The sequence below is a fragment of the Phoca vitulina genome, unplaced genomic scaffold (assembly GCF_004348235.1).
Source record: "Phoca vitulina isolate PV1807 unplaced genomic scaffold, GSC_HSeal_1.0 scaffold1, whole genome shotgun sequence".
NCBI classification, from domain to species: Eukaryota; Metazoa; Chordata; class Mammalia; order Carnivora; family Phocidae; genus Phoca; species Phoca vitulina.
Genome location: NW_022589704.1, coordinates 62,509,689 through 62,536,798, shown reverse-complemented (window position 1 = coordinate 62,536,798; position 27,110 = coordinate 62,509,689). Strand labels below are relative to the sequence as shown.

At 40.9% G+C, this 27,110-nt stretch overlaps 1 protein-coding gene across 1 annotated transcript in view; it reads left to right on the top strand.

Moving 5' to 3' along the window:
• Window positions 1–27,110, top strand: part of CERS6 (ceramide synthase 6) — a 306,091-nt gene that overhangs the window by 98,612 nt on the left and 180,369 nt on the right. The window lies entirely within an intron of this gene.

The window sequence follows — 27,110 nt, the reverse complement described above, 5'->3', positions numbered from 1 at the left end:
TAGCAACACTCATACACTTACCTGTAGGAAAGTTAGAGAAAGAAATACTGAAGCATTTCCAACAAAGGGAAGATACTGTGCCTTGAGCTCATTGGTCCATTTGGTCTTCATCCTTTGGGATATCACTGTGCCTTCGTCTAACACTCTGTCCTTTGGGAGCTTTTTCCCGACACCTGGTCATTGGAACAATGGTGCTGTCAGCGTTGCTCCCTTTGTTGAAGGCCCTTTCTGTTTGGGGTTGAAGTTGCATTTTCAGGTTTAGCTTTCAATTTTGCTGGAAAAATATTTCAGCAATTGCAATCTAAAACTTAGAGGGAAACCTAGAGTTCTGGGAGAAATGAGTTAGAGGCAGAATAATATCATAAATTCCTAGGGCTGGATAAATATGGGGAGCATAAACAGGATCTTCAGGAGGTCAGATATTTATAAAACCTGGAAAAACAACCCGGTAGATACAATCTGCAAAGCCCTTCCTATAATTGAACTTAGTGGCAGTTTATGGAAGGATTTATGCATCCGGGCTCAAGATCAAAAGGTGAAATTGCTTCCTGGCCTTGCCCCACCATATATGCAAAGGGCCTGGGCTCCACTGGGCTATGGGTCTGAGCAGGGGTGAAGCTGGGTCTTGGCACAGGAACCCCATGCTGAAACTCATGTGCCATCTTCCCTTCCTCCAACTAACTTCTTTGGTAACTCAGTGCTAGTCCTTTCTATACTACACTGAATCTACACCAGTTTCCATATCAGTATGTATAGGAATCCACCGGATCTTGTTAAAATGCAGATTCTCATTCATTCAGTGAGTCTGCGATGGCAACTAAGGTTGCATTTTTCACAAGTTCCCAGGTGATGCCGCTGGTCCATAGCAAGGCTCAACACTAGACCAGTATCTATGTCTTCTCCCTGAATTCAGCAGGGCTTTATCTGCCTAGGTATAATCAGTTAAAAATATTTCTTTATTTTTTTTATTTTTTTTAAAGATTTTATTTATTTATTTGAGAGAGAGAGAATGAGAGACAGAGAGCAGGAGAGGGAGGAGGGTCAGAGGGAGAAGCAGACTCCCTGCTGAGCAGGGAGCCCGATGTGGGACTCGATCCTGGGACTCCAGGACCATGACCTGAGCCAAAGGCAGTCGCTTAACCAACTGAGCCACCCAGGCGCCCAAGTTAAAAATATTTCTAAATGATTGCTAAAGGCATGGCAATGTGAAGGCACAACTGGGGGAGAGGTGGTACCTAAAGTATCGATTATGCTCTTTTTCTTCAAGAAGTTTATTATAGTAGTGTCAAGGAGACATGACAAATACCTGAGTATATGTACCTCAGTGGCATTATACAATAAACAGGTGTGCGTGCTAAACAATTGGTATGGACAGTCAGTAATTAAAGATGAGAGGAGAAAGGTCAGCTGTGGGCTAGGGCACATGGCAGGACTGCTGGGACAAGCACTGAGACAGTACTGGTGGCCATGGACTTTTCTCTTGCAGAGGACTGTGCTGATGAACTTTGTTTTGAAACTCTCTTCTTTCTTAACCTCTGGATTGCCACTGGATTCTCCTGCCTTTCCAAGGGCTTCTGTTTGCATCAGTTACTCTGCATTTTTCCATTTTCTTTGACTGGGTTTCTTCTCCAGATTCAGTCTTCAACCTCTTATTTTCCCCACTCTACCTTCCACCCTCTGGGCAGAATTATTTCCACTTGCCAGGTTCTTCCAAAGTCAAGTGTCCAACGAAGAGGTTTCTTCTGAGGCATCGTTCTGCTTTCTCCCAACTGGTAACTCTGACTTGCTTCCGCCTTCTGACTTCTCTTCTCCTGTTGTTCGCATGTCTCCATTCTCTTAAAGGCTAGAGGCTCAAACCAGTCATTCACCGCGTTCCATTAGTTCTTTGTAAAGCCACTGGCATGGCCCTGATCTTAATTGCTTTCATAGCTCTCCTTATTCTTTACCTCGCATTCATAGATATTTTGCTACAAAAAAAAAATCCCAAAATGCTATTATCTTCATGTTCTGTTACTTGTAAACCTTGATGATTTTTCTGCAACTATAGGAGAAGTTATTAGGCTCCTTAGCCTGTTAGCTAGACTCTGGCCTTTATGTGTTTTGGTATCAGTCACCCAAAAGACCCCTTCCTTCCAGAAGGTTGTCTTTTCACTGGCCGCACTTTGTTCATTCCTGCCCTGGTTTATGCTGTGTTCCTGGCATAGACACCTATATCCTCTGCCCTGCTCATCTATCCCCTACCCATTCTTCAAACCCCAGGCCCTCTCAGAAATGTGGCATGACTGTTGAGTGTCTGGAATGAACACTACTTCTTTTGAATTTTTAGAGTCCTCATTGTAAATACTGGTAATTTCATACTGAATCATGTGCTTTCTTATGTGGTTATTTAACTTTTCTTAACTTGTCCATATATTTTTACCCTAATTACATAATACTTGCTCCTTGAGGGCACAAGAACCACATCTTGTTTTTCTTGCGTTCTTAGCCTTTCCCACCACATATATACTGCTGATTAAATATTGGTTAAATGACTGTAAGTTACAGTGGCATTATTTTGGAAGGATTTGCTGATCTAAGTTGGCACTTTGCCTCCCCAAATGAAGAGTGCCTATTATACACTGACTTAGCCTAAAATTTCTCTAGGAAAATTATCAAACTATGGAAAGCTCCAAGACTATTTCAAAGAAAGAAAATCAGAGGAAGGAATGGTATGGCAAAGGGGAACACTTAGATAATGCCGTGAGGACTAAGGCAGAATTATATTGGTCACCGTAGGCACATTTGTGTGTCGTAGTTATTTGCTCATCAATATAAAAAATGATCTGGAATAGTTGTTCTCAGCCAGGGGTACACTGCGTAATCACCTGGTGAGCTTTTGAAAATACACATACCCAGGCCCCACCCTGGGATGTCTGAGTCAGCGTGGTGACCCAGGTGAGGTCTGGACATAGACATCTTGAAAGAAATGCCTTTAGTACTTATGACACACATTCATGGTTAAGAGGCACTAATCTCTGAAAAGAGAGGACTGCTGTTCAGAAATACTAAAAATCACATTAGCAAGCAAGACAACACAGATTTGGGACTTGAAGGTCTAGGGACCAACTGTACAGTTTCTATAGTTTTTCTGTTCTATCTAAATCACTGTTTTAGAAAATAGGGCCTCTTCAGGGGAATTGTGTTTCATCTTTCAGCAGTGTGGAATGGCAGCAAGATGCATGCCAAACAGTGCTTGTAACCATCTGCTGGCGTGTCCAACTTTTGGCACACCGATTTCATGCAGATGAGCTGAGTAAAAGTTGTTCAACAAGTAATGTGTTGAAACATTGACATGCTTTTTTTCCCTCTTCATGCTTGATGTCAGTCATTCACAGCTCTGTTAGTTTTGATGAATATTTCTTCCAGAAGCATTTAAATCTTTATTGGCAACTGAAAGAGAGATTTTCAAGAGGGAGTAGAGAACTTATAAAAATGAGATACCCCGTGATACATTTTCAGAGGAACTGTTTCTAAATGGGAGCCATTTAACTAGGGGAATCATGCTTTGAAGCCGCTGAAGTTTTGCCTCTCCCCCTCCAACAGTTGCATCAGGATAATAGGAAAGTAAATAATATCTGCAATAAAAAAAATATCCGCAGGATGAAACAGGAAGGGGCAGAGATAAGTTTTCAGAATAAATGGCTTCCCTCTCATTTATACCCTGCATGGGTTCCTCATTTTTAAATATTGTGCAGTGCGTTTAATAGCACATGCTTGGGAGGGAATATTATATATGGCTTTCGTTTAAGCAGTCTCCACCTGACTGGACAGATAAATCTCCCACATGATAACCTGAAGATATAGGGCAAGGAGTATTACACTTTATAGATTAGTACTAATTTATGTGGATTGGCATTTGCTCATATGGAACCTTGTTGTAAGACAAGGACCCAAGATTGTCTTTTCTTTAGGAATTTCATTTTAGAGTTGAGACTGATTAAAACTACCCTCAAATGCTGCCAGATTTGGATGCTTCTGTTCAGTGGCAGCAGACTGACCAAAATCTGGGCACCTTTTGAAACTGTAACTTTATCTGTGCAAAGAAGCCCCCGTGATCCTAATTTGTGATTCCATTGAACTAAGGATAACTCAGCAGTGAGAAATGAGTGGTTTAACCCATTGTCCTCATGCTACCACTCAGTCACTGCTTTTTTATTTGGTAGCTTTTTACTTGGACATGTCAGCAATGCTGTCTTGTGACCTCAATAAGAAAGTGGATCCTAGTAATTGAGGGGGAAAAGAACAGGGCTGCACAGGGAAAAAGTGGAGTCTCATATCCCTTTATTTCAGATCAATCTTTGATCTGAGGAAATGTGTGGTGAATATATTCAACAAGTTGTCATAACCCAGTCACCTGTTTGCAAAAGAGAACTGACTGAATATTTGTAAACTGCTTTAGAATCTTCTATTTGTTCCACACTGTGGTGAAGGACAAAATTTTGCCAAAGAGAAAATTCAGTTTTGATTGTTTTCATCATCAGATCATGACGTGAGCATTATTTACTACCAGAGTTACTACCAAAGTTCCCCTGCAGACATATGCAGTTTTTGAAGGAGAGAATAAGAAAGTATTATCTTCTAGAAAAATGGCATCTTCATGTTTTCAGTACTATCATACATGCTCAGCAATGAGTTCATGCTGATCATGAGTCTGGAAAAAATTAATCATAAAATTGGAATACAGCCTCTTAGTTTTTAAAAAATTAATTTTTTTTTTTTTTAGAGAAAGAGGGAGAGCATGAGTGAACGGGAGAGGCAGAGGGAGAGGGAGAGAGAGAATCTCCAGCAGATGCCCTGCTGAGCACAGAGCCCCACATGGGGCTGGATCCCAGGACCCCAAGATCATGACCTGAGCCAAAATCAAGTCACCCAGGCACCCCAACCTCTTAATTCTTGAAAAGCACAGGATTGAGTTGTTTTGCTGCTATTGTGATGATGGTGGTTGTTTCTCATTAATTCAGAATAGTCCCTAGACCAACGAACAGCTTCTGTCATCCAAGTACATAGTTACAGGCCAAGTTATTGTTCAGATTTGATTGAATCAGTGAATGTCTTGGTGTTCAAGACACTTCTTGACTATTTTAAATGGTTTTAAATCTGTCAGTTGTATTCAGGTCAGTTTTAACTTTGGAGCAGGGGTCAGCAGACATTTCCTGCCAATGGCCAGAAAGTAAATATTTTAGACCACAGGAACCTTGTTGCAGTTATAACTCTGCTGTTGTAGCACAAAGACAGCCATAGACAAAGTAAATGTATGTGGCTGTGTTCCAATAAAACTTTATTAATGGATACTGAAATTTGAATTTATTATTTTCATATGTCATGAAGCATTCTTTAAATTTTTTTCAACCATTTAAAAATTTAAAAGCTATTCTTAACTCACGGGTTGTACAAAAACAGATGGCAGCCTGGATTTGGCAAGTGGGCTCTAGCTTGCTAAACCCTGCTTTGGGATTACAGTACTGTTAGCAGTTCGTTCAGAGCTTCAGGAAAGCGAACGTGGTCTGATAGCACACGGCACAGTCATCCATTGCACAGAGTGTTGCCATATAATAGAAGCATTAGAACAGTTCTGTAATTAGTATGCCCATCTCTAATATTCCTGGCACATGGATGCTGTGCGGTTGCATTTAACTCAATCAGGCCCTCTTTGAAGTTGTTAGTATTCTCAAGATAGCATTACTTCCACTCCAAAAATTCTGAAGATTGATGAACTGTGTTATAGACAGTCTGCTCTTTTGCCTTGGGTAAGCTTTTGAAACCTTTTCCCTCTTTCTACTCCAGACCTGCCATCTGTGGCGTGTGAACTCAGGTTTTCCATTCAGACCAAGCCTCTCACAGTCCTTGATGGCAAATGGCTAGGCCTCTCATTCATGTGTGCTGGCTAATTAAAGAAAGCAGATTTTTGCTAAAAATACCAGACAGGCCAAACCTTGGTCAAGCTGGCTGCATATTAGGTACTGCTAGTCAGTTTTCTTTAAATCCTAAATTTCTCAAGGCTCTGTAGATAATTTTTCCAAGAATTTTATTCAACATGGAGTTGGATAGAGATGAAAAGGACAGAGTATATAGAGGAATAACTGAATTTATTAAGCCTCATGTTCTTATTTAATACTTGTCTGCCATTTTTGAATCTATATGGCATTTCTTTGTTGTTTAATCTATTTTAAAAGTTATTTCTGATTTTAGAACAAAATCATGAAAATCATTACAATCAACTTTGAATTATAGAGTATGTGTAAAGGTGCACATAATGTTCCTAAATTTGGGGGAAAAAAAACACTCCAAAGCCTACCACCCAGAAATAAATACTTTAGCTTTTACTACTTATTAGGATTATATTCTATACATGTACCCACACAAATATACATACATGCTGTGTATGTAAGCTTGGTGTCTGCCCTTCTTGGGATATCTTTATAGAAACTGCCTCAGAGTGCCTAAAGAAGGCTATAGGAACATTATGTTTTATGCTTTACCTTTAGGATCTATAAGTCATGATTCCCTTGGTATAGTCAGTTCTGCTGTAACACGACATACACATTCCTAAAAATTGCCACACTGCAAAATTGTACAACAACACAATACAACACAGGGCTTATGAGAAAAATGAGTCAGGGCACAACACTCAAAAACTTCATCAGAGGCATTCAAAAAAAGATGGGGACCTAATAAAAACAGCACATTAAGTAGTTAAGAAATACATAAAGACTATAACAAATAGGGTATTTTACCTTGAAAAAGACTCGGAGTTTGCTTGGAATTTGGTGTTGGTGTATTGGGCGAGCTGCCGTAACAAAATACCACATACTGGGCATCTTACAAAACAGACATTTCTCTCTCACAGCGCTAGAGGCTGGCAGCCCAAGATCAAAGTGTCTCCGGGTTGGTTTCTCCTGAGGCTTCATTCCTTGGCTTGCATACAGTGGCCTTCTCCTTCTGCTCTCACAGAGTCTTTCCTCTGTGCATGTTTATCCTCAGTGTCCCTTCCTCTTCTTATTAGGACACCAGTCATATTGGAATAGGACCCCACTCTTATACCCTCATTTAACCTGAATTGCCTCCATAAAAGCCGTATTTTCAAATATAGTCACACTGGGGGTTAGAGCTTCAACTTAAGAACTTTGGGAGGACGCAGTTCAGCCCATAGGAGCATTGGAAGAGTTACAGCTCGTAAGTTTCTGTGATGCGGTAGAAGGAGGGGGAATCTGAAATTTGAGAGAAAGCTATGACACCAGGTGGATATGTCCCATAATATGTGAACTGAGATAACGTGGGGATGTTTGAGAGGGTGTGTGTGTGTGTGTGTGTGTGTGTGTATTTTGTATTTCCTACAGGCTCAGGTTAACTCAGCACATTTCTGCATTCACCCAGTGTTTCTAGCAGGTGAAATCACACATAAGCCAATATAAAATTTGTGCTATGCTCACCTAACAGTGACAAAATATTCATGGTTTCACAACCAGCCTTTTACAGTGGGACTGACAGCACAGCGTAGTGGTGTAGAGGGTGAGCTCTGGAGCCAGGCAGTCGGAGTTCGAGTCTTCCCTCTCAGAAGAGTCTGTGGGATATTTGGGAGAGCTATTTGGCCTTCCTCAGCTTCAGTCTTTATCTGTAAAATGGGCATATTGGTAGTGCCCACCCCATAGGGTCGCTGGGAAGACCACATGTGTTAACATACGATGTGTTTAGAAAGGTGTCTCGCGCAGAAGGTGGTCGTAAATGTGAGCTACCATCAACACCACTGTGTTGTCTATTGTTAGTCAAGTTGGTGTAACAGGAGCAGGAACAAAAGCTGGTCGCCTGTCATAACCATGCAATGGCGGAGCTATTGGCATGTTCCCTGGTAGAGGCGGCTCTGGTGTTTGTTGTTCTGGGAGGAGGGCTTCAAGAAGATGCAGGGAGAACAGGTTCTTAATTTAGAATGAAGCTCTTTCATTCTGTGGAATTCCAAGGAGGCAGCCTCCTGTGGATTCACAGGACTGTCAGCTTGGGCTTTACCTCCACACACAAAAAAGATGCAAAATCCATCTGAGTTCAGGATGGCAGACCCTTTGGCTTGCTGCTGTGTAGCGACGTGACAGAAGTGGATGAGAAAAGGTGTCCTACTTCAGCAGGGAATGATGCCCGCTGTGCCGCTAGAAGCCAAGGCTTTTGAAGCACTACATGAGAAATGTCAGAACACACAGTGAATATCTTTGAACCACAGAGATTTAAAATCTGCCCGGGTGATTCTGAGGAAGACACAGCTTGCCCCTCCCAGTGGGGAGAGAGGAACAAAGCCTGGAGCAGAGCGGTGCTGGCTTGAGTGAAACCACCTCTGTGAGGGCCAGGATGGTCCCATCAGCCTGAGGAGGTCACCATGGCTCCTGGGTATGAGTTTGCTGCTAAATGTAATATTTATTGGTTACCTCCCTTGTGCAGGTGAAGGGGCTACAGAGGCAATTGGTCTAGAACAGATTTGAGATTGGGAATCAAATGTGCCTGGTTCATGTCCAGACTCAAGCTCTTTAACTCTTAGCAAGAAATTTAACTTTGCTAGGTCCCAGATGCCTCTTGTGAAGGAGAAATAACTGCTATTTATCGGGTCATTCTGAGGACTAAATGTGCATCTCTTAGTGCCCATTACCCTTTCAACTGGGTTTGCAAAGTTGAGTAAGCAACAGTTTCCTTTTTTTTTTTTTTAAGATTTTATTTATTTATTTGACACAGAGAAAGAAAGCACACAAGCAGGGGGAGAGGCAGAGGGAGAGGGAGAAGCAGACTCTCCGCTGAGCAGGGAGCCCGATGTGGGGCATGATCCCAGCACCCTGAGATCATGACCTGAGCCAAAGGCAGACACTCAACCGACTGAGCCACCCAGGCGCCCCGAGTAAGAAACAGTTTCTGACCTTGTGGGACTCACAGGGGCCATTGATTCTGCATATTAGTAAAGTTGTTCGGTACCTTAGATAGGGAGATATAACCTGTGATACTGAATTGATGAGGTTCTTTTCTAGAGCCTTTCCCTTATTGCCTCAGCTGTGGGGTTTTCTGGGTCTTGTATCTTAATATGCCATCAGGAGAACCATATTTTAGATTGTTTGAGAAGGAAGCACATTGTTGCTCCCTCTTGGAAGTCCAGTCTGCTTTGCCCTCTCTTTCTGTTCTTCTTTTACTCCTCCCTGCCTCCCTTCCTCCCACCTCCTGCTATTACAGGGGCAGGTGCCTTCTGCTTCCTCCTGACTATTCACTGTTCTGGGATTAGCTTGTGAGGGTCACAGCCCTTGTCAAAGGGTGGACAGGAGGCTTAATAGAATTCTCAACCATTACTAATTTGACTCTTAAAACTTGGTACATTGCACATGACTCCTGATATTTGAATACAGCACTTACTAATACAGGGGTGAAGGTGTTTGTGTGTAAGATGTGGTGGGGGGGTGGCACTTGGACAAAGCAATGGGAGGCATAGCTATTCCCCCTTTTGGAAGATTTGGGCAGATTTTTGGGAAGCAGGTCTTAGAGAGTCCCAGATCTAAATTCATTAATGAGCCCTCTATGAGATTGGAAACTTAGCTAAAAGCAATTAGGACCAATTACTTTCATTTTCAATGCAAGTTGAGCTGCTGGCATTATCTATAGGGCTGTCATGATTTGAGAGAATTAAAGTATTTTAGAAAAATCTCTTTCAATTTGGTCAGTATTTCTCATTTTGCCTCTCTACCATCTCTTAGCAGTTGCCAGCTGATGGGAGGCTATATATTGCTCTTAGGGCTCAACTGTGTAGAAGGGTACTGCTACTGCTATTGTTCTGCCGAGCATACGGTGAGGGTGAGGCCATTGGTACAGCTTCATGCACAGGGTGCATCGGGATCCACAGGTCAAGGCTAGCCGCAGAGTTGGCATTAAAGGTGAGCGCACAAGACTTGGACATATCACTTAATCCTTCAGGGCTTTGAATACTCCTATCTTTAGCCACAGATGTAATAAAATTGCATATCTTCGTCTTCTGTATGATCATATAACAACTAGTCTTCTGGCAGGTGTAGTGGGCACCTAATACTGGTAAGTGACCCAGACCCCAAGCAGGGAGAAAGAATGAAAAAACTGAAGCAAAGTGAGGTAGAGTAAGTGACTCAGTGCCACTTAGCTAATAAGTGACAGAGCTGGGATTTGTACCCAGGCTTGCCCCAACCCAGGGACCTCTGGGAGGAAGCTCAGCAACATTACATGTTAACACATTCAGAGCAAATATAGAAAAGGGGCACTTGGGTGTTTTTATCATCGTCTCTTCCCTTCCTTTCCCCTTTCAGTTTGTGGAAGACTGGAATTAAATTCCCTTGCTGTCTTGTTGGCTCCAGTTACACTCCTAATTATTCTCTGCTAGAGCCCTTCACTTGGAGACTTGTGATTTTCACTGTTTGCATTTCCCTCTGCTATTAAACTGTCCAGCACCTTGACTATTGGGACTATCTTATTCATCTTTTTATCCCCACTGGTCAGCTCAATGCCTGGTGCTTTGTTAAGACCCCAATAAATGTCTACTGAATGAAACAATTATTTAGATTAGGGATTGGATTGAACCTCTAGGGACTGAGGGCTGAATTTAATTAAGAAGCAGCTCAAGTTTGATGTCTTTCAAATAATCCTAGGAAGATCAAGGTGGGAGGGAGGGGGTAGGGAGGGCCTTCTGGCGGAGGTGACCCTGCTGAATTTTTGAGGATGATTACATTGGCCAGGTAGAGAAAGAGAATGAGGGTGCCAAAGGCTGCCCCGGGGAGTGGAAATCGCCTGGAGAGCAGGGCAGGCTTGAGGAAGTCCAGTCAGCATGAGTGGTGAATAGGACAGGGGAAGCCAAGAGGCAGCTCTAGCCCTATTGCCAAGTGCAGGCCCTGGGCATCTCCTCCTATGCTCTCCTGTCTACATACCGAGGGCCGTCCGACCTTTTGCTCGAAAATGTCCTCGCTTTGCCTGCATTCACAACAATCTCATGTTTACTAAGGGCTTGGCTCATTGACGAATGGAATTGGCTCTTATTACCAGCGTGTTATACCAATGTATGACTCAGTTTGAACCCTTTAATTTTTTTGTTGAAAGAAAATTTGCTCATTGAATGTAAATCTCTCATTGATTAGATATGTAATAGAGATGATTTTGAGCAGGTACCTTCTGTTTCTCGTGATGTCTGTCTTCCAGCCTTTATCTTGTCTCCTGAAGAGGCTAGCGTAGTGCATAGAATCAGCATAATGACCTCTCCCCTTGGCTTTCCCACCTCCCATACAAACATGCAAAAATTAAACATCCAAAAGAAAAGGAAAGAAAATCACATTACATTATCACCTCACTATTAGCTATATCAACTGTGTCATATTTTGCAGAGGAAAAAATTAGGGTGTGGGTCCATGATAACTGGTAGCATGCCATTGACTCAGCACTCTGCAATCAAGGTCCAACATTAAAAACACAAAACAAATCAGGACATGCAGTCAGAAAAGCATGAATGTGCTTATATGGTTTGGAGCAATTGAATATTAGAAGTCAAGATTGTCCCAGAAAATCCAGAAAAAATCATGCACTCACAGGACTTAATTCACCTCAATTTCCCAAATGGTCAGAGGATGTTTATGTGGTAGGGACTGGGTGCTGGGGTATTTAAAGGTAAAAAGGACAAAATTGCTGTTCTCTGATAAGAGCGTAGGAGGGGGAAAAGCACAGCAATTTAGAAAAGAGCTACAGACACATCTAGCTCTCCCTGGGGACCGGACTGAGTCATTGTATTGTAATGAGTACTTATAGGTTAGCAAAACCAAAGTTGAGATAAATAAGAATTGACCGATGTAAACAGCATCTTGTGAATGCATGGATGTGGGGACAGAATTAATATTGAGGTATAAAAAATATTGAATTTTATTTATAGAATTTTTATCTTTCAAAAGAACAGTATTTGGTGATATCCACGGAATAACAAAGTGACCATCTTGTATTGGGATTCTGCCAGAACTTCCTACCTTGAAGCGTATACCATTAAGCCTCACTGTGTTTATTTATGTTCTGGGTGCTAGGAGAGTCACTGTGCATGCAAATTCCTTACTGTGGGGAACCTTAGTTGGTGCTCCAAGTAAGGTTATTTGGTGAATCCAGCTTTCATCCAGAGCCATCAGTGATCTTTTTTTTCTGTCTCCCTTTCTTCTCTGTGGGTGGGAGGGCAGGGACTGGGATAGGTGAGGGGCTGGAGGGGTGGAAAGAGTGTAAGTGCTTTCCAGATACATCAGGTCCAACCCAGTGACTTGAAGGCTGGGATACTGTTCCCAGTAAGACATTCTCGGTGTGTGGGGATTGTGGTCCATGCTATGATTGGTGAGGTCTGAGAAACTCCAGGCTGCACATGTAGCTCTAGTTAATAAGCCCATACAGATCTCAAGAAGTAGCCACATACAGAATTTCCTCCAAAGTTGCTCTTTACACGTAGTTTTCAGTGGATGCTCGTGTTTTTCTTCTGTTACCCATTGAGATGGCGGTTCTCAGCGAATAGTTTCTCTCTCATTATGAATTTTAGTTGTGGAAATGCATCCAACTTGAACTGATTTTCATTCTTATTTAATTCTGAAATAGGACTTGTACCTGTGTGTATCATTTCTATTTGATTGATTCAAAATAAAATATTGTTTTATCTTAAATTATGAAGGGTTCACATGAATCCTGGCTAAACCTTTGGTGTATTAAAATCTAAAAGCTTTTCTTGCTTCATGGATTTAAGTGTTCTTATTTCTGTTTCTTCCCAGTATTTAGGTGGTTCAATAAACATTTTTTTGAGCATTTACTACACGCTGGGTTCTGTATCAGATACTAGATGGAAATTAGGACCTCTTCCCTTTTTTTTAAGATTTATTTATTTTTTTAGAGAGAGAGAGAGGGAGAGAATGCATGCGTGTGCGGGGGAGGGGCAGAGGGAGAGGGAGAAGAAGAGAATCTCTAGCAGACTCCTTGCTGAGCATGGAGCCCAACTCGGGGTGGGGCTTGATCTCATGACCCTGAGGTCATGACCTGAGCCAAAACCAAGAGTCGGATGCTTACCCAACTGAACCACCCAGGCACCCCAGGACCTCTTTCCTTGATGGATAAATGACAGTATCTCTTTCCTTCACCCTCTAAACCTCAGTTTCCATAACTGTAAAACAGGGCTAATAATCTTAAAAAACCTGACAGAGTTGTTATAACAATTAAATAAAGTAATTATTTTAAAGCACCTAGGATATGCCTACCACATTGTAAGAACTCAGGAGAAGTAATTACTTTAGATCAATTTGAATTTCTGTGTGCCAGAGGCTGGCAAAATGAATTGAATTCCCCTGCCTAGTGAAATAATATCATTCCAAGTTTTCTTAATACCCTACGGTACCACACTACCACCATGTGTTTTACCCAAGGCTTTATTTCTATAAATCCCCAAATATCTGAAGATATAATTACTTGGTAGGTGTGATGTGATGGCTTTTGTTGAAGGAACTAAAACTCATCATTTTAATATCTAATTCTTGACTTTCTTTAAAGAAAAGCTTCTTGCTGGTTGGAGTAAGAACATGGCTTTCTGGCTTTCTGACTTTTAAAGTAGGGTATAATTTGAAACCACAGTCTTATTTGTCTAGAACAGGAGGATAAGGCCCTTGTGGTGGAACTAGGAGGTTCAGATCTTAGGCAAAGGAGTCAGGGCACACAAGGCCCAGCCGGCATAGCAGTCTAGGGGCCCAGCCCTACCTGCCTGTCTCTACCACTTACCAACTTGCTCAGACTCAGTTTCTTGAAACTTAACTAGTCAAAATAGTACTTCAGTTTGAAAAGTGGGGCTATAACGTTGTTCTGAACATATAGGGCATTCATGCTTTAATAAATGTTAGCTGTTATACTAATGATCATTAGTGGTAGCACTATAATTATCACTGAAGCAAAGAAGGAACTCCTCTGCACGGATTCACTTTTGAACAAGTTTTAGCTTTTTCAAGAATTTCATGAGGATTTATAAAAATGGCTTGTACTGCTAGGTGGTAGTCCCATGCTTGTTCTTGCCCCTTGGCCTTTGCTCATGCTGTCACCACCTACAAACCCCTGCCCCCAGCCCCGGTACCTTTCCTGCTGCCTTACTGACTTGACAGATTGCCGCTCATCCATCAAGACTTTGGTCAGCTTCATTCAGCAAACTATAGGCATTTATTAAGTGACACATTTATGCCAGGCACCGTGCTTAGTGTCTGATGGAGAGCAGACCTGGAAACAGACCATTATCGCTTGTGTGGCCTCAGCTACTCCATGACGAGGACATACTCCCATCTCATTTTCTCCAAGTAGAACTGACAAGTCCCACTTTTGTGTACCCCTTTAATTATAACAGTAAGAGTTCAACTCTCTTACTTATATTTCTTTTTTTTGAGAGAGTGTGCGCACAAGCAGGGGGAGGGGCAGAGGGGGAGAGAGAATCTTAAGCAGGCTTCACGCTCAGTGCAGAGCCCAACGTGGGGCTCAATCTCACAGCCCTGAGATCATGACCTGAGCCTAAATCAAGAGTTGGATGCTTAACCGACTGAGCCACCCAGGCGCTCCACTTATATTTCTTTTATCTGCTAGCCTATCAAGTTCTTCAGGACAAAGAAAACATCTTACTTCTGTTTGAATACCCGGTGTCTAGGATTGTCACTACATGTGGAAGGTACCCAATAAATGTTTTTAGGGTGAATTAACACATATTTTAGGGCTAATGACTTTCTAGGGGTTGTTGGCCACATCTTTGTTTCATATATCACCCAATTGTATTTTGAGTGCCTACTGTATGCCAGGCACTCCTTTAAGTCCTTGAGACATAGTTTACATTTCATTGGTGAGGAGATAGTAGACAAATAAGTAAAATATATAGGACAGCAGGTGGCTCCACGTACTATGGAGGAAAATTCAGCTGAAAGAAAGATCAGGAGTATCTGTGGGTTATGAGCATTTATGGATTGTCAGGGAAGTAAGTCATTCCTGAGGACGTGGTGTTTGAACCAAGGCCTGCGGGAGGTGAGGGAACCTCATGCAGGAGAGGAGAAGCAATTGCAAATACCTTGAGGAGGAGTGCAGCTGGCATGTGGGAGGTCTCCGGTGTCTGGGGTTGGGGGGAGAAGTGTGGGGTGGGGGGAGTAGAAGGTGAGGTAAGGGGGTGACCAGATTGTACAGAGCCCTGTAGACCCCTGGAAAGACTGGGTGTTTTACTCTGAGAATGGAACTACTGGGGCATTCTGGACTGAGGAGTGATGTGGTTGATTAACATCCTAACAGGTTCATGCCGGCTGAAGTGTTTAGCCTGGATTGTGGGGAGGTAAAAGCAGGCACTGGAAACCAGGCAGGAAGCTCCTGAAATAATCCAGGGGAGAGTTCTTGGCGACTTGAACCAAAATGGTGGTAGTGGAAATAATGAGAAGAGTTCAGGTTCAAGATTTTTAAAAAACTTTTAATTTTGAAAAATTTCTGGGGCACCTGGGTGGCTCAGATGGTTAAGCATCTGCCTTCGGCTCAGGTCATGGTCCCGGGGTCCTGGGATCGAGCCCCACATCGGGCTCCCTGCTCGGCAGGAAGCCTGCTTCTCCCTCTCCCTCTCCGCCTGCTTGTGTTCCCTCTCTCACTGTGTATCTCTCTGTCAAATAAGTAAATAAAATCTTTAAAAAAAAAAAAATTTTTTTTGAAAAATTTCTAACATAAAAAAGGAAAACAGTAGTTTAGTGAATATCCATATATTCATCAACATTCAACATGTTTACCTATGACTTTTTTGCTGAACCATTTCAAAGTAAATTATAGAGTTATGAGACTTTCACTTCAGCATAAATCTCCAGAAAATCAGGTTGTTCTCTTACATAAACAGAATGCCATTATCATAACGAATTAATACATAGTTCCTATTCAGATTTCCCCAGTTGCCTTCCCTGAGATGTCTTTTATATCTGTAATTCTTTCCAGATAGAATCCAATCACGATTCATTTATCGTATTTCCTTGTTATGTCTCTCAAATCTTTCTCTTTCACGTTAGCCTCATTAGTCTGAAATAATTTTAAACTTACAGAGGAGTTTCAAGAATAGTATAAAGAAATCCTGTATAGACTTCACCTAGATTCAGCAGTTGTTACCATTACATCATACTTGCTTTAATATTCCTGCTGTGTAAGTTTCAGATAGGATTTACTTCAAAGATGCTGAGAGGTTGGTGGTTTGGTGTGAGAGAAAGCGAGGTTTCAAGGATGACCTTCATGTGTCTGGCCTGAGAAGTTAGAAGGAAGGAGTTGCAGTTTACTGAGTTGAGGCAGGGAGGGAGGAACAGGTTTGGGAACAAGGTTAGGGTCTGAATATTGGGCATGTCAACTTGGAGATATCTATTTGGTGCCAATGGGCAGGGGTGTCATAGACAGCTGGTTGTATAAATAGGGAGTTCATGGACAAGGCCGCAGCTATAAATGTGGCAGTTGTCCGTGGAGAGGTGGCATGTAGAGCCCTGAGACTGTGAGGTCAGCAAGAGTGGGAGGGTAAGCAGAGAGGATGACAGAGGACTGAGCCTCGTGGTATGCTCGTGTTCGAGATGGCAGAGTGGAAAGGGGCTGATAAAGGGATGGTGAAGGAGGGGCACACGAGTAGGAGGAGGCCAAGAGAAGGTGTTAACGATCAGCGGTGTTGAGCACTACTGATGGGTCATGTAAGTTGAGCACTGAGAAGTGACCTGTGGATGTGGTTATTGGTGTCACAGAAGTCACCGGCGTCTTTGACAAGAGCAGTTTGGATGGCTGTGAAACCTCCGTCTAAGAAGGGTCAAAAGAAAATGGGAGGAAAGAAATTGAAGTATGGGACTCTCAAGAAGTGTATTGTAAAATGGTGTTTTGGAGAAAGGGTGGTAACTGGAGGAGGAATGTGAAGTGAAAGATTTTTTTAAAAGGAACAATTTTGGCATGTTTGTATACTGACGATCCAGCGGAACGGGGGAAGTTGAAGATGTGAGAGAGGGGAGAGGTAAGAGCTCTATCCTTGCCTGCACGGCAGCAGCTGGCATGTAGTGCATGTGTCCAGATGCCTTGGATGGGAGCATGGACTGCTCTCTGCGGCCACAGGAGGGAAGCCAGAGGACCTGGGACAGGATACAGGTAAGTAGAGTCACATTGAGAGCTTGTGGCAAGTCCAGAGATGGCTTCTTTCATCTTAGTGAAATAGGAAACAGGGTAATCAGCAGAGAGCAGTGAGGGAGCGGGAGGTATTAGAATTTTGAGGAGAGAAAAAAAAGTGTGAAATAATTGTCTGGAGGTGTATTTATTAATTCCTCTGGCTGGAGTGTGTTTATCTGCATGTGGGGTGGCAGGCAGTGAGGGCAGTAAAGGGCGTGAGTAGATTGCCTTTTTTAAGAATGAAGTGTCAGGAGAGTGTGGTCACCCATAGGTTGCCCTCTCTAATCAAAAAGTTGCTGGTTTGGGGGGCACCTGGGTGGCTCAGTCAGTTAAGCGTCTGCCTTCAGCTGAGGTCATGAACCTGGGGTCCTGGGATCAAGCCCTGCATTGGGCTCCCTGCTCAGCAGGGAGTCTGCTTCTCCCTCTCCTGCTCCCCCAATTCATTCTCTCTCTCTCTCAAATAAATAAATAAAATCTTAAAAAAATTAAATTTGCTGGTTTGGGATCAGCCTTCGCAATGCAGTGAAAGGCTCCTTAAAGGAAAACTAAGCTAAAAGCAAAGGTTTAGATCCTTGCCTCAGGCATGTATCAGACCAGACTGCAACTGGTGTTAACCAGTGTTATGAACTGAAGGATCATGTCCCTCCAAAATGTGTATGTTGAAGCCCTAAGCCCCAGTGTGATGGTATTTGGAGGTGGGGCCTTTGGGAGATAGTAAGGTTTAGATGCAGTCAGTCATGGGGGTGGTACCTGTGTGATGGGATCAGCGCCCTTAGAAGAAGAGGAGGAGACACCAGAGTGTTTTCTCTCTCTCTCTCTCTCTCTCTCGCTCTCTCTCTCTCGTGCTCACACTAAGAGCCCACGTGAGCACACAGCCAGGTGACAGCCATCTGCAAGTGAGGAACGGGTTCTTGAATGAAAACTAAATGTGTTGGCACTTTGATCTTGGACTTCCCAGCCTCCAGAACTGTGAGAAATAAATGTCTGTTCTTTAAGCCCCCCAGTCTATGATATTTTTTTAGAACAGCCAGAGCTAAGACAGCCAGTAAGCATTTGCTCATTCTTTATCATTTCCACATTCATTGTTTACGGGAGATGTTTCCAAGGGGAGAAGTGCAAGTCACTCATATCCTTCAGCCAGTCTGCAACTTTGGAAAGACTGAGAGGACAAAACTGACCCATGGAGCCTACTTTGCCTGTGGTCACCTTTAAGGAAAATGTCCCCATCTTTTAATAAGCACTATTGTATCTTTTAGTTCATTATCCTGTGAGCTGCTGAGGTAGTAAATTCTTATTAAATTGGATGATGTTCCATTCCAGACTCCCTTCTGTCCTAAGAAATTCTGTACCACATGCTGAAGATTCTTAAGCTGCCACATGGATTTCTCTTGAGTTTTTGGATGATTTGTTGCATTAGATATTTTTATTTAATTTATGCTTTTAATTTTAAGAAACATCCAGATATGCCTGCAGCTAGCCAGCCAGTTTTCTAAATCTGCATATAAATAAGAGAGAAGAGAGAGGGGAAAAAAAGCAGTGTGTTTTTTTTCTTTCCCCGTTTTTTCTCTTTATATGCACATCATATCCCCATTACGTGTTTTAGATCCAAGTTTACTCCTTTAAAAATAAGGAATTCATTAGGAAGACAATCAAATAAGCAAATCAAAAACTGTAAGGGATGCATTTTCATAAAACCCCATGAGTGTAACTTTTTTGATACTTAAAAAGTAATCTGTGCCTCTGATAATTATTTCAAGTAAAATCCTTTTTTTACCTAATATTATTAAATGTTTAATTAAATGTCTGCAAGATCTGATTTAATTTAATCTGATCAAATAAAAAATTATGTGCAAATATAACAAACTTTTAATCTCACTAGCAAGAAAATAATTTTTTCAGTTAATTTCAACTCCTTACTATCAAAATTTTAACATATGCACTAAAGAAGAGAGAACAGTGTAATGAATCTCCATATATCCATCATACAGCTTCAACTATGTTATACATTCTGCCAGCCCCTTAAACTGAGTCGTAAAAGTTACTAAAAATTTTAACAGGCAAAACTTTAATATACGGGGTGTGGGTACAAGATAATATGCTTAATTAATATGCTTTAAGGTGAAGTCTCCAGACTAGGGCCTACAAAGGTTTGACACTGGCCTGATTGGTTCCCCGTGGCCTTACCAATTCTTATTTAGCCCTGTCCTTGCATGTTATGCTTTGGTAAGAAGTAACTGCTGAGGGGGCGCCTGGGTGGCTCAGTCATTAAGCGTCTGCCTTCAGCTCAGGTCATGATCCCAGGGTCCTGGGATCAAGCCCCACATCAGGTTCCCTGCTCAGCAGAAAGCCTGCTTCTCCCTCTCCCACTCCCCCTGCTTGTGTTCCCTCTCTCGCTGTCTCTCTCTATCAAATAAATAAATAAAATCTTAAAAAAAAAAAAAAGAAGTAACTGCTGAGAGTTCTCTGCACGTTCTGTCCCAGCATCTTCCTCCTTTTTTTTTCTCACACATTCTGACCAGCATCCTCCTTACCCTCTGCTTTTAACTCTTTTTCGTTTCTTCCAAGTCCAGCTCAGGTGCCTTCTGTGAGGTTTCCTTTAACCCCACTCCTTGTGGCACAGGTGTGCACCCCCCACCCCCAAGTCCCCGAAGAGCCCTGCCTCTCTCCCTGCGTCTACCCTGGAGTAAAATCTAAACCGGTTGTCCTGGCCTGCAAAGCTGTGCATCAGCTGAATCTTGGCTGTCTACCTCTCTGACTTCATCTCCTCTCCCTAGGCTCTAGTGACATCGATGTACTATGTGCATGCCAAGCCCATGCCTGCCTACAGGCCTTTGCACTTCCTGTCCCCTCTTCCTAGACTATTTTGCCCCCCATCTTTGTCTGGCTGCTGTGCCTAGAGGCCCCCTAGAGCCCCCCGCCCAAGAGCCCCTTCCAGATCACAACACTGCTTTTCTTTCCAAGAAAGAAAAACTGTATGACTGTTGTGGTATTCATATTCTTTTACTTGCAGTCTTACCATTTATACATGTATTCCAAAACAACGTAGTTTCATTTTTTTGCCTATTTTTAGACTGAATATGAGTAGAACCATACCGGAAGTCTTCTCTTGTGCATCGCCTCTTTTGCTCAGCGGTGTGCTTGTAAGGTCTAGGCATGCTGCTCGGTATACACGGAGCATTTTCACCACTGGATGGTATTTCATGGTATAAACATACCACAGTATAGTTCTCTCTTCCACCATTTTTGGATATTTGGGTTGTTTCCAGTCTGGGGCTGTTTTAAGAAGTAATGCTAATGAGTATTCTTGTACACATTTATCTGGGCACACGGTCATGAATGTCTCTACTGTATAAATAGGAGGAGAATTTGAGTATAGGTAGAGTAACCATAAATTTATATTCCAACTGGGACATTTTTGTGTGGACCAAATGCTAAACTTGACATCAGAGAAATAGGTGAAAATGGTGATTATCCCAAGCAAACTGAGATATTTGGTCCTGTATTAAAAGTGTATGTATACCTCCAAACTTTGAGATAATGTTAATCTATTTTCTAAAGGGATTGTACACATTTATACCCCTACTACAAGTGTACAGGAATTTCTGCTGCTCTACATCCTCACCAACACAGTATTTTTACATTTTATAAAATGTCTTGTTGTGGTTTCCATTGGCATTTCTCTCATTGATGAAAACTGAGTTGTAAAGTATGTTCAAATATTTTTTAAATAAATATGTTTGAAGATATAAACCGATTTTTTAGCTTGGCTTTAACCAAAACACATAATTTTATAATAAGAAAATAAACAATTAATTTGTATTTTATTACTATTTTATATAAAACATTTTCTATTTTTAGTATTTTTTTTGATGCAGCAATTATTTAGAAATATGTTTTCAATTTTCAGATATGTGGACATTTTTAAGTTATTTTAAATGATTTTTAGCTCATGGTAAATGATTGTGCTCTGTATGATTTTTCTCCTTAGAAATTTGTTGAGATTGTTTTAAAGTCCACTGTATGGTAAATGTTTATAAAGGTCCTTTGTAGTGGTTTAAAAAAGAATGTGAATTCTGTAATTGCTGGTTATAGTGTTGTATATATTTCTATTTGGTGAAGATTTTAATCATGATCCTCAAATCTCCTTTGTTCTTACTAATTTTTGGGGGGGGGATTCTATCAATTGCTGACAAAAATGTTGAAAATCTGGTATGATTATGGATTTTTCTGTTTGTTTTTTTTTTTCTTGTCATTCTGTCAGTTATTGCATTAAAAATATTTTAGGCTATGCTTTTAGGTATATAAGCATTTAAAATTATAATGACTTCCTGGTAAATTGAATGTTTTATTAATATGAAGTGATTCTCATATTTAATCATGCTTTTTACCTTAAAGTCAATTTCGTCTTATTAATATAGCTACCCCAGTTTTATTTTAATGGTTATTTGCATAGTACAGCTTTTTCCAAGTTTTTATTTAACTCTTTTGTATTCTTGTGTCTTGTTTCCTATGGATAACATATGGTAGGATTTTGTTTTAATTCTGTCTGAAAATATTTGTTCTCTTTCTTTCCATTGAAGCTTAACGCACATACACTTAATTATCACTTTCAAATGCTTTTAAATCTCCATCTTAGTTTGTGCTTTCTGTTGTTCTGTCCATTTTATGTTTCCTTTTCTCTCCTTTCTTGACTTATGCACTTACTATTTTTATGATTCCATTTTCCCTCCTGGTTTTGAAATTATAGGATCAATTTTTAATTATTTGGTAGTCACCCTAGAAATTATAGTGGGTTTCCCTAAGTTATCAAAATCTAATGTTAATCCACCTTTTTTATCCTCTTCCCAGAAAATCTGAGATGTGTATGATACTTTTAGCTTCATCCAGGCTTTCTAAAGATGAAATCTCTTCGTTTTTGTTGTCTGAAAAGAAGTATATTTTGCCCTCTTTCTTGAAAGTTTTTTCCCTGAGTGGAGAACAGTAGATAGGCAGTTCGTTTCTTTCCTCACAGTGGTGATTTCATTCCACTGTCTTCTTGCTTACATTGTTGCTATATAGAATTTGATTTATTGCTATAGGGAAGTTGATGGTAAATCTGTCATTCCTTTGAAGATAATGCCTTCCTCTTCACCCCTTTATGATTTAAGAATTTTCTCTTAGTCTTTTTTGTCTTTCTGTACTTTCAGTATGCAATGTTATAAGTGTAGTTTTCTAAAAAATTGTTCTTAAGATTCACTGGGCTTCTTGAATCTATGGATTGCTGTCTTTCATCAGTTCTGGAAAATTCTCACCATTACCTCTTCAAATATTGCCTCTTCCCTATCCTGTCTCTTTTCTTCTGCAACAACATTTAAATGTATTTTAGACCATCTCACACTATCTTCAATGTGTCTTAACTTCTCTTTCATGTTTTCCATTTTTTTTGTTTCTCTGGCTGAATGCTAGATATTGTCTAACCTAGTTTCTAAATCACCCATTCTCTTATTAATCCTTTCTAATTTATTATTTCCTTTTCCTCCTAGTTTTTAATGTGGTTATATTTTTTATTTGTAGAAGCAGTCTTTTAAAAACCTGCTTGGTCGCTTTTTATAGTTTTCTACTCTTGGCAGATACGTTTCACCTGGTCTTTCTTTTCTTTACAGAGAATAAACATAGTTGTTATATAATCTGTGTTTGATAGTTCCATTATCAATGGGTCTGTTACTGATTCTGATGCATGGTACCTTTTTTTTTTCCCCTTGTGTGCTTTAATTTTGTGCTACTCTTTGTTCTTAAAAAATATTGGTGTGATTCTTGAGGCCTAGAAAGGAGACTTTATCACTTATGCATCAGTCAAACATTTTTAGATACTACCAGTCCAGGATCACCTTAAATGAAGCCCATGGTTCAAGATTACCAGGACCACCAAGGCAGATGTCCTCAAGGTGAAAAGAACTGTAATACTCTACTTAGGTCTTTAGGTTCCTAGGGTTGTTTTTTTTTTTTTTTTTAAAGATTTTTTCCTAATAGCTTCTTACTATCTTGTCACCTTGGCTGCTTTTAGGGATTTTTTTTTTTTAATTGAGAAGTTTAGTTGTTTTTCATAGGTCAGGGTAGCAAGGAATTGGTCTGAATAGCCAAGTCTGCTATTTCTGGAAAAGGAAGTATTAGTAAGACCTTAAATCTAATAAATATCATCTACTGAGAAAAAAATTATGTGTGCTATGCATACAAAAGTTTTGAATGTGATAAAGGGTTTTGGAAACTAGAATTTTTGTACACTTTTATTTTATGTGATATATCATTTTAATATTGATGTAAAGTTAAACGAGGTCAGTTTGGCCTTGTATCCAGTGTGACTTCCAGTTTTAACCACAGCAATTTCCTAAAACTGCACACAACAACTTTCCTAATGAGCCAGTGAAATAGCCATGTATACCAAGCACCCACAGGGTACAATTACGGTATTAGAGAGGTACTGAGGGACATGGCCTTTCAAAGGCATGGAAGATCTAAATCTGCCTACATTGTTTTCTGCTCTTTATTAGGCAAAACCTAACAAAAAGATTTTTGCCTAATATGCACCAGGAAACAACGCAGACAAGCCTTGCCCTTACAAAGTAATGCACAGGCAAATGTAAATTTAATCAAATTTAGCTTGTTTGGGAAAGGCTGGTTATATGCAGCACAGATTGATCAGGTTTGTAGTGTCAGGCACAAAATCTCTTAGAGGATGGGAATCTTGGGTAAAATTTTGCATCTGAGAAATACACATTAGTGACAGCATGTCCTATGAGTTGGTAAAGAAGGGAAGAAAGTAGTCAGGTATGAGCCAGTAGCATATGGGGACTGACAAGCATGCCCTACTGGTAAGGATGGAGACTGCCCCAGGAAAGTAGTTGAGAAATGAGCCAACTAAAAATGGTACAAGAGAAGAAAACACTTTAGTTCTCACATTTAAGAAACATCCCCAGCCCTATGTGGATGGGGGCAAAGCCCAACTGCCGCTAGTTTTAAAGCCAACTGCATAATCTGTTTCGCCTCTCTTGCTTCTTTCCCCTTTACTTTCTCTTCTGACTTTGAGGAAAGGGCTGCAGTTGGACCAGAGGCAGTGAACTGAGACTGCGTGGGTGGCCTCCCAGGGCCTTAGACCGCACCAGTCATTAGGCCTTCAGAGAATAGTTTCCAAATACCAGCCCTTCATATTGTTAGGGTTGTTTGAACTTTGGAAATAGGATCACGAGCACGAAGCAGGGCCTTCAGAAGACTGGATTGCATAGAATCTGTAGTTAGTTGAAAGGCTGCAAGATTAGTTTATTAAAATAATTATTTGCTTTCCCAGTCAGATGGGTCATTATTTGTCATCCATGGATATGGAATGCATTCTCTGAGTCAACAAAATGAATGCTGACTCTGTGCTGGGGAGTTTGTAGGCACTGTGCATTTTTCCTCTGTGGTGATTCTTTTAGCAGCCTTCTGCCATCAAAGTCAGTAAATTCAACATTTAGTGGGTACCGACTATGGGCCAAGATCTCTACTTATGTCATCTTATTTAATCCTCACAATGCTCCCATTGGGGAGATGATTTTATCTCAGTTCGGAAAGGTTAAGTAGTATGCATATATATATAAAATGAGAGTCAGAATCTGTGTGTGACTGTCTCTCATACCTTGCTTCTTCCTGTGTACTTCCCGTGTACTGAGATTGTAACTTTAAAAGTAAATTTTAGGGGCGCCTGGGTGGCTCAGTCGTTAAGTGACTGCCTTCGGCTCTGGTCATGATCCTAGGGTCCTGGGATCTAGCCCTGCATCGGGCTCCCTGCTTGACGGGGAGCCTGCTTCTCCCTCTCCCACTCCCCCTGCTTGTGTTCCCTCTCTCACTGTGTCTCTCTCTGTCAAATAAATAAATAAAATCTTAAAAAAAAAATTAAAAAAGTAAATTTTAATGGAGTTGAATTCCTAAGTAATTTCTAGCAAAGCTTCCTTTGGGGTTGACTTTCTCTCTCTAAAGCTGCCTTCAAGGTATTGTTTTTTGTTTTTTTGTTTTTTTTTTAATTTTTTTTTATTGTGGAGTCACAGACATAATGAGTACTCCCAGTGAGCTGCAATGAGACTATATCTTTAAAAGAAAAATGTTTTTTAGGTCTCTCACCTCCCATGTGTTTGGTGTTTGTCATATAGAAAATAGACTCTTTGCAGATGGTTTTCAGTCTTATGTTCACAGAAAAGCGTCACAGTAGAGTTTGCTTATGTAGCCTGTATGAGAGAGACAAACGTAGTGATAGTGTATTAGCTTATCCATGACCAAATCATAAAGGCACCTGTGCAGAACTTCTGTGGGTCTAACCAAGACTAAATTTGACCACATTTCCTAATTTCTTTTTACACCATTTCCCCATTTCACTGGGTATCTCTCCCTTATCACAGAGTCCTATGGACTCTTCAGTTTATACCAACAACTCTGTTATAATAGTGTGATATGGTATCAGTCACTTGGGGTTGGATAACACTCTCTGAATCCAAATCTATTCACAGACTTCAAGACATTATTTCATTGATGTGGGAGGTGCTAATTGGCAATTTGCTATGGAGAATTGGGGGCTAGGTCTTTCCTTTTTTCTACCGTACATATTAACAAACAAAAACAGCTGCAAGAAATGATTTTCTAGGTTTGTTTATTTTTTGTTTTATGGCATTAAGTGGTTAAAAGCAGGGCTTATATGATTTTCCTTTGAAATGGTTGCAGGAAGTAGAAAATATGGAAGTAAATACCCCTGAATTAATGGCTGCATTCCTTGTCAGTTTCCAACATTCTAAATGGAAGCAATTGGCAGAAAGAGTTACCAGGATTTTTACCCCTGTGTTAAGAATTTAACAAAAACAAAGGTCAGATCTATCTCTGCTATGCTACAAAAGCTGGTTGATCCTTCTAGTTGAAGTGGTAGTGAGTGTGCAAGAGGTCCATGTTCTTTGACCCGTTTCAGGAAATACACAATTCACTGCTTCTCTGGGGCCCAGCTATTAATAACGGTGGAGAAACATGCTTGTAGAATGCTGAGCAGTAGTACCTGCCTGAGTCTGGGTGGTGAAATTAAGACCAGGTTCTTGGTCACTCTCCTTATTACTGTGTTATTTTATTCCTTTAATAAATATATTCACCAAGCACCTGCTGTGTGCTGGGCACTAGGTACAGAAGAGACAGTGACGGACAACACTCAAGGAATTGAGTATTGACCCTCAAGGAACATTGTGTTCTGTATTCTTCCCTGGTCCATGTCTCTCCACTGAAAAGTGTGGCCTAATGGTTGAGTGCCCAGTCTGCGAAGTTGGACAGACCTGGCTTCAAAGACTCTACTTAGTAGATGTGTGATGTTGACCAAACCACTTTTGCTTCAGCGAGACTCCCTTTCTCCATGTATACTGTGGGTGTAAGGCAGATCATGCAGGTCAAGGGCTTTTCTTAGGGCCTGTGGCATAGCAAGGCTCCATGGATATGAACTGTATCTGCTCTTATTGTAGTCATTGTTATGATTATAGCTGGCCTCAGGGTTTGAGGAAAAGGTAAAGGAAAATAAATTGGAAGAATGTGGTTGTTAGGCCAGAGAGAAGAAATGGAGGCTCATAAAAATATAGTTCCAGCCCAATTAGGGAAGAAGGTAAGGTTGATCCTTTGCAAATTAGGATTGTATGTCTCCCTTTATAACTTCTCTCCCCTTCCAGGTATTATTTTAATTTGACTTTTTTTTAGGTTCAAATATTGGATGGTTAGAAAGGGAAACACGCGGTGTGATTTACTCAGGATCTTGTACCATGTTAAGCACAGCTGTACCTGAGCCAGGGAACCTAAAGCAGGAGAATTTTGTAGAAGATATCTGTGTATTGGGTAATCCTTCCAAATATTTAGCCTAAAGGAAGAGTTGCAAAAAGGCATTTAGATCTAAT